The sequence below is a fragment of the Delphinus delphis genome, chromosome 14, assembly GCF_949987515.2.
Source record: "Delphinus delphis chromosome 14, mDelDel1.2, whole genome shotgun sequence".
Taxonomy (NCBI): domain Eukaryota; kingdom Metazoa; phylum Chordata; class Mammalia; order Artiodactyla; family Delphinidae; genus Delphinus; species Delphinus delphis.
The window spans coordinates 27,922,922-27,931,391 of NC_082696.1; the positions used below are offsets into that span (position 1 = coordinate 27,922,922).

The 8,470-nt window shown below is 39.9% G+C and overlaps 1 protein-coding gene across 1 annotated transcript in view; it reads left to right on the forward strand.

Annotated features, from left to right (window-relative positions):
- The window catches only part of AHI1 (Abelson helper integration site 1), a 218,894-nt gene extending 211,886 nt beyond the window's left edge, over positions 1-7,008 (forward strand). The window contains exons 31-33 of the mRNA XM_060029925.1: positions 423-684; positions 4,905-5,139; positions 6,183-7,008. The gene's annotated coding sequence lies outside the window, so the exon portion shown is untranslated. The remainder of the gene's footprint in view (positions 1-422; positions 685-4,904; positions 5,140-6,182) is intronic.
- Positions 7,009-8,470: the final 1,462 nt, after the last annotated feature.

An 8,470-nucleotide genomic window follows, 5' to 3' on the forward strand; every position in this document is an offset into this window, starting at 1 on the left:
GAGCTGAGTGTTTAATCTATTCTCTGTGTTGCGCAGTCTTTCCCTGAAGAGGGACGGCCCTGGGTAGGGGATGATATCGTTAGGTTGGCATGCATGCCTGTTGTAGCTATGATGGGATTCTCTCCTGGGAGATTTGAGGTCAGTTCTCTCTCGAACACATCCTCTCCCTGTAAGCAAGACTCACAAGACCACCTTCTCCATCTGTGTGTCATTCTCTCCTGGAACCCATAATCCTGCCATCTTGCAAACTTAGAGCACAGATAAATACAGAAATGATCCCTGCTGCAACACAGAGAAAGAAAAAAAATGTAAATTTTTTTTTGCCAAAATAGATTTTCCTGTATAACAGTAAGTTCTTTGTCAGTTCATATCGATGTGAAAGAATGACCCTCTCTTTACCTGATGTGTGTAATTTAATACAGGTGTTAAGTGTTTGGTGTTAAGGATGGACCTTAGTAAGCAAGCCTCCTTCTTGCTGGGGGAGTGGAGATTCTGCCCCTAAAAATGAAATCAGCATATCAATGTCCACAGCCTCGCGCATTTCCTTTGGAAGGTCGGAGTTCCTCGGACTACAAACAAGAGGACACAAGGGAGAGTGGGAACCTTGAATCTGGAAGTTTTCATGAGAAGGGAAAGGTTCCAGGTGGTAAAGAATAGGATGGGTCTTGCTCAGCAGAAACAGAGGTGAGAAGCCAGGCAGGCAAGGGGCAGTGGTTTCAGCCCAGTTGCCAAAGGCTAACTGTAAACACCTGATGCTCTTTGTATTTTCTCCAGTGATTGTCTTTCCCTTTATCCTTGCTATTGAAAATGTATTCTGTTCAGAGGACCAGAGAACTTTGTTGCTTGGGCTTACGTTTTAGAGAAAAGCAACCACAGAATCCCAAACTGAATAACCCAAGGGGAAAAGTGAGCAAGAGACCATGTAAGAATGCTTTTGTATCCTTCCACTCCTCTCCACTGGAAAAGCTCCCTTCAGAGCTCATCTATGTAAAACTCTGGAAATGGAAGAGAGAGATCAAAACATAAAAAGGAAGACCCTTCTTTTTCGTACTTGTCCAGGGTCACAGAATCCAGGGCCAGGACCCCACCTCCTACTCCTACTGCTATTTACTAGGTAACATTCTCAGTTACCTTAAAGCTGAATTATTCAATCCTAATTCTTGAAAAATCCTAAACTTCTTCAACCTCCTACACAACTAAGAATAACATCCCGTATAGAGCGTCTACATTCAGGTCTACATTCAGGTAAATTCCCCTTTAACACTAGGTTGTGATAAGTGGTGAATTTGAATGAGTGAGGGTTGAAAGTAGGAAAAGTATAAGGTGATAGCAGAGAGTCCAGAGAGAGACATTTCGGTGCACGCACAAGAGGTCGTTTTCTTTGATTTTTGGTTTTTTACTATGTTGACAATTGGATACAGATAAGGACTGATTCTATTTATGTATCAATAGCTGGAGTTACTGATAGCTTGCCTAAATATATCCTTATAGTTAAAGATCATCAATAACTTTAACACTTTTCATGTTTCTTCAAAGCGTGTATGATCGCTTTCAATTTATTCACCAGCTGATTATTGAAAGCCTGTTTGTCAAGCAGTGGGCAGGAGCTGAGTGGACAGTTGAACCAGGAGCCTCAACTCTTCTACTCTGTGTTTCACCTTGAAATTGCCACATGTTTACTGCCACCATCACCCCACAGTGGTTTTCAGAGGACTTCCACATACATTACTAAACTTGAGCCTCATGACAATCTTTGTTAAACAGAAAAGTCCCCCATTTTTCAAACCAATCGCAAAGAGGTTGAGTGACTTGCCCAATAACTGTTAATCAGCATCCAGCTGTCCTCCTCCCAGGGCTGTGTTCTTTCCAACCAGGAAAACCCATCACTGACATCTGAAAACTGTGGAAATAAGTTATATGGAAAGCCAATATGTTCCCTGTACAAGAGGCAACATTATATAATAACACTAATTTGGATGTGGGTCTTTTCGGATCAATTTATGATCTCTTCCTGTAGTCAGCTATAAAGTGTTTGTTTTTGCTGCCATCCTATATTTAAATATATTTTTAAATACAAGAACTTAAAATGTAAAGTTGTAACAGAGGCCAAATAAAAACATGTAAAAAAATTTTTTTATTGTATTTTGTAGACAGAGTAAGAAGGAGATGTGCAGAAAATGCCAGAATCCCTTTTCAAAACCTTTTCACAAATCAAGTAAAACAAAATCATTTTGTGCATTGTATATTGAAGCCAAATAGTTTTTATTCAAGTTACCAAATAAATTACATTTTCTATTAAAGGGCAGTAAATTCCCATTTGACGTAAAACTTCATTATATCAACTAACTTGGAGGTACCACAGAACCTTTCATTAAATGCAAACCTGACCACGTCACACCCCGTTTAAAACTCTTCACTGGTACTCCCATCCACTCTTACTAAATCCAGTGAGTTTTTCCTATTTGCTTAACAATTATTCCTAGAAATTCAGTCCTGTGCTCTCTGATATCACAGGAAACTCTCAAATGAAATTCAGTCACCTTGGAAGTGACAGCAAAAGTAAGAAACTTGGTTGATATCTGAAAGTCCAAACCACAGAGCACAGCACAGACCTCCCTGATCTGTCCCCTCTGTTCATCCATGTCATGACTGCGTGTGGAGGTGCCTCTGTTCACACTGCAGCGAGACCATACTACTGCCCTCCAGGGACCATTGCTGCTTCAAGCCCTTGACTTATTCTCTTGACTTGAAGACACCTTTTTCCCAAAGCCTCTGCCAAGTATATTTCCATTCAAGTTTCATCTCAAATAACACATGCACTAAGATTCCTTTTCTAATTACTAACCATGGATAATTGTATTCTCACAGTGTCCTATACCTAATATCTATAAAGACACTTACTTAGCACATGACATTGAAACTGACAGTCTGTTGATCAATGTATTATTTAACATTTCTTGTGTGCCTGAGATAACGCTTTTTTAAACTGAAGTATAGTTCTTATATATATATATATATATATATAGTTGTTTTATATATATTCTTATAAATCTGTGCTTGTGCTCAATATCAAAGGATATTCTCAAATGGAATTTAATCTTTTTAAAAATCTTGAATGCCCAGTAAGACTAGGGAATTTAGGAAGGAATCTAAGAAAATGTCATTAGTCATTCTACCGCGCCTTCACAACTGTCTTGTCTTTTTTCATTCTCTCTTCTCTTTCTCACACGCTCCCCTTTTCTTCTTCTTTTCTGGCTCCCTTTTTCCTTCTTCTCTGCTTGACATCAGCAGTGGCATTCACTGAACTCCCCATTAAACCATCACTGACCCATCTCAGTCTGCTCCTGAAACTGGGAATCCAAGATGGAGGATCCATCCTGACAGTGACTTTGGCTACCTCTATCCAAGCCCCCAGTGCCCTCTGAGCAACACTTTATTTACATAAAAACACAATCTTTAAATGTGGATGTAGTCTTCCTTTCATGTCTTTAACTGTTTTTATTGAGGCAAACTATCTGGAAGAGTATCTATCTGATTTGCATAATATTTTACATTCCCATTCATCTGAGGGTAAAAATCCTCCAGAAGCCTTCTAAAATTTGTATATCTAACCCCATTGCCTGTGAATCTGATATCTTTACCACTTTTTTCTTAAAATTTCAATAATTTTCTGGAGAAAAGATTCCTAGATTCATAAACAAATTCCACGATATCACAATGCCTGAGTGTAAGCATCTAATTGTAAGAATTCACCACCTCACGCTATATGTGTTTATGCCAGTAAATGAATCTAGTCATTTTCATCCCCTATATTTTTATCACCTAAAGAATATCTAAAAACTTCAAACAATTCTTTGACCTTATTTGGTCTTAAGCAAGACCAATATCCAGCCCAGCAGTGTTTACACAGAAAGTTTCAGGAGCCGCCCAGAGCCCCCAAGGCAGAGGTCTATGATTCACACATAGACCTGGCTGCCTGGTGTAGAGGGATGAGGCTCGACAGTTCTCAGCTTGGGTTCTGCTGAGAGTCATGACACTTTGCATCCAGATTTCTGTGGGACTGATGTTACAGATGTTATTGAACACCCTTAACTTTTACTCATGTGCTTTCAACTTTGGATCTTCTATTTCTCCTTAGGATTAGTGCAGCTACTCCTGAATATAAACATTAATCTGGTCAGCTTCTTGAGAAATGCAGGCCATTGTGGTAACCCTGCTGTGACACTCATGCCATCTACACAGCCAGGGAAATGTGATTTTGACATTTATCCTCTTAAATAAATCATTCTTCAGCACTATCAGATCATTCCACTCAAAAACTTATTTAACCTTTTTAGTAGGCTGTAGCCATTAAGTTCACTCACAAAAAATGATCATTATTCCAATTCACTTTGTCCTATGCATAGTCATAATTTAGCAGGGAAAGGGAAAGTATTTATTATTATAATTATTCATGATTATAGACTAATTTTAATAATAGCTACCATTTGCTGAGCACAGGGTAGGTACTAGGCTCCTTGTCAGGGGCTTTATGTGCATAATTATCTCATTAAATTTTCAAAATAAGCTTACAAGGTAGATACCATTATCATTACTCCTGTTTAAAAACAAAAACTCTGAAGTTCAGAAAGGTAACACTGTATGTCGGAGATCACACAGCTTGTAAGTCGGGATGTCAGGATTTATATCTCTGGTTTGTCTGACTCCAAAATTCCCCTCTTAATTACTAAATTACTGCCCTTGAGTTTGCCAAACTACAGACTGTATGTTCTTTTAAAATGAAATGGCTTCTTTTTAAAATGCTTCTTCCCCTCACAGTTGAAAAAAGTGACTTTCTGTTATTTTAGAAATGCGTAAGAAAGTTAAACATTTAATATTTTCCAAATTTCTAATGTGTTTTGCAGAACAGTCTTCAACAAAATAGTTTGATCAAAAATGAATCTCACGCACCCCAATAGTCATTGCAGCACTATTCACAATATCCAAGACATGGAGCAGCCTAAATGTCCGCCAGCAGATGAATGGATAAAGAAGATGTGGTACATATGCACAATGGAATATTAGTCGCCCATAATAAGGAATGAAATAATGCCATTTGCAACAACATGAATGGACCTAGAGATTATCATACTAAGTGAAGTAAGTCAGACAAAGACAACTATCCTATGATATAACTTATTCGTAGAATCTTAAAAAATGATACGAATGAATTTATTTACAAAACAGAAACAGACTCACAGACATAGAAAACAAACTTAGGGTTACCAAACGGGAAAGGTGGGAGGAGGAATAAATTAGGAGTTTGGGATTAGCATATACACACTACTATATATAAAATAGATAATCAACAAGGACCTACTGTATAGCACAGGGAACTCTACTCAATATTCTGTAATAACCTATATGGGAAAAGAATCTAAAAAAGAATGGATATATGTATAACTGACTCACTTTGCTGTCCACCTGAAATGAACAACATTGTAAATCAACTGTACTCCAGCATAAAACGAAAATTTTTTTAAGTAAAATGAAAAAAGGAATCTCAAAGGTTCATATTGAAATAGTCACACCAACATTTAGCATTTAAGAAAAATGTTTTCTTTCCAATTTTTATGTGCTACGGAGACGTTACCCTAGTCTAAAAGAAATAAATAATAAAATACCATCACCAATGCATTTCACATCCCTGTAAGAATTGTGTCTATTAGGGTTGCGTTTGGGGTGAAGAAGAGGGTTGTGTAAGGTCTTCCTTCTTGTGGTTCCTCTTTAGTCTCCGTTCACCACCCTCAGGAGACATAGCTGGCCCTTTATGTCATCATGGCCCGTGTACATCATCATGGCAACCATCTCATAAGTGTTAACTTGCCGTTTGCAGAGAGACAATATCTTTTTATCATTTATTCCCAATGTTACCTTTAGTGCCTGGTGCATAATAGGCACATTCAATACTCAACAAGGCAGATCACAGGTCCAAAGGCTTATTTTCTGTATATCGATAAGTTGGAGGTGAAATGTAGGTAGGGATATTAACAGATCATGGAAATTATGCAGCAGTATTACACCAATCCAAATTTCTGTGTATTTTTCTATTTCCTCTAGTAAATCTATTTCCTTTCCCCTCTCACTCCCTCCCCTCCACACCCATCCTGGCTTTTAAACTCTTACTTTCTCTCTATTTACAGCCAAAATTGTTTGCAGTGCCCCACACCTGACTTCCAGCTGGCTCTTGTATTCAGGCACAAACAAAAGCAAGACAAACACACACTGCATCTGTACTTTGAAACAGCCTCAATTCCAGGTGGTTGAAAGGACTCCCTGGGGCACCTGAAACTCAGGTGGGACCATAGCAGTGTTTCAAGCCCAGCCCACCTGTAATTCCCCTTTCCTCAAGGTTGCCAGGCAGTCAAGAGCTGGGTGTGCAGAACTGGTGACTCGAGTTCTATCAGGTGTCAGCCTCTGGCACGTGCAGTGGCAAGAGGCAGGCTGATCCTCCAAAACGTCTTCAGCCTGCGCTTCACTGAGGTCACAGCCCGAGGACCTCACGTGTCCCCATCCATTTCCCAAAGAGCATTTTCCTCCGGACTGAAGGCGAAAATCCAGCTTCCTGAACTAGCGTGTGCAGCAGGCGAGCTAGGGAGCCTGCCTTCTGGTGACCAGGGTGCTCAGCCATTCCAGGCCAGGTGTGGGTGCCTGGTGGGTCTCAGTTCTCCCCGTCACTGCTTCCCATTTCCTTGCAGTGCCAGTGGACCTCGAGGCATGTCTAAACTGCCATCACAGGCTTTCTTCGTCACTGATTTACAGCATCAGCCAAATAATCATCTGGCAAGAAGAAAAAGATAACACGGCGTGCTTAACAAGAAGGTAATGTGTGTGAGTGTTTAGGTAGTCGCTAATTATTTTCTGACTGGAGAACCAGATAGACTGTGGCAATGCTGTTTCTAACCCCACTGCTTTAACGCTTTCCTAAGTGGACAAATGGATGTGAATCAGAAAGGAGGGTAAAGTGAGGTGGGCTTAAAAAATAAAGATATCTTCTTTCGATTTGCTTGAGTTCCTTTCTGCCAAGAAATGAAGAAAGCTTCGGAACACCTTACACAACATTTCCCGTTTTCTACCGAAATGCTTTTATTTAGAGTTCAGTTTTATAAATTAGCAAATCAAGTAAGAAGGAAGTCCCTTTCCTTGTAGCACAGCTTAACAAGAGACCCAGGATGAAAACCTCTGCAGAATCTTCATTCCCAGGACCATGGAGGAAAAAATTTATAAGATTTATGCAAAACTTCAAAACAAGCCCCTCCCTACACACACCTCCCCCTTGCGTGGGTGTTTCCTTCACCCCACTACCACCAATGTTGGTTTTTATGTGAGCATAGTTGTGCTTTTGTCTTGGAGTTGGCTCACCTCAATACACTCTAGTCTGAGATCCCTTGGCCTCAAGCCCAGGGTGGGGCTTTGCCCTCAGTACTGTAAATAATGGTAATTACCTTTACAAACTTAAAAAAGATATTTTTTTTTCTTTCCCAAGGCCAAGAATATCCAAAGTCTAGAGCATTCTATGTAACCCCTTGTGCGTAAATCTGTTAGAATCTGTATGGCAATGAGAAAGAGTTTCTCCCTCGTGGAATGAATGTCCAAAGTGAAAAGATGGTCACCAGCGCTTAGCTGCCCCGTGGATCACTCTGGGCCTGTGTGGTTTCTGCTTCCAGATTATAGTGGTGATGTAAGTCCAAAAGAACGGAGTAAATTATGAAGTAGAATTTAGCGTTTATTCTCACCGCTGACACAGAAGTTTCTGTGAATTAGATTGAAACAGCAGCATGTTCCATGTGCCCGCTATCAACTCACAAGGAGAGGAGTTAGGCCGCCTGATTGTAGACTGGGCCATTTCCAAGGCATTACTTCCTGCAGTATCTCTGTCTGCTTGACAGCACCTATTGTTCCGATTAAGTTGACATGCATCCAAGCTTTTGCCTCATTAGATTATCTCCATGGTGCTGAGGCTATAATTTCTGCATAATCTTGGTGTTCTATTTCATGCACAATCGCTAGCAGCTGTTATCCATGTCTAAGATCAAAACAATTAATGAAAATTCAAAAATTTTAAACTCAGTAGCTTTTGGCCACATCGACATATCAAGACTCATACAAAAGTTTTGATTTATGAATGAGATAGATTGGTTTCCCGGGCCCCAGAGTTCCCTTTGATTATTTTACTTCCAGATTAACTGGCTTGAGTATGGAGACCTGAACATCTGGACAGATGCCCTTAACCTAGCATTCACTCATTTCAAAGGCGAACGACCCAGAGTGGGAAGCCTCTTGGGCATGTGATAACTGGAAATTTACTAAGACCCTCAAGGAAGTGCCAGACTTGTCTGCATGTCATTTTTTCCATTCAGAAGTCACATTATTGCTCCATGGCTGTGAGAGTTATTGAGGGCATGCTCTGTGTTCATGTTATCGTGTGTTC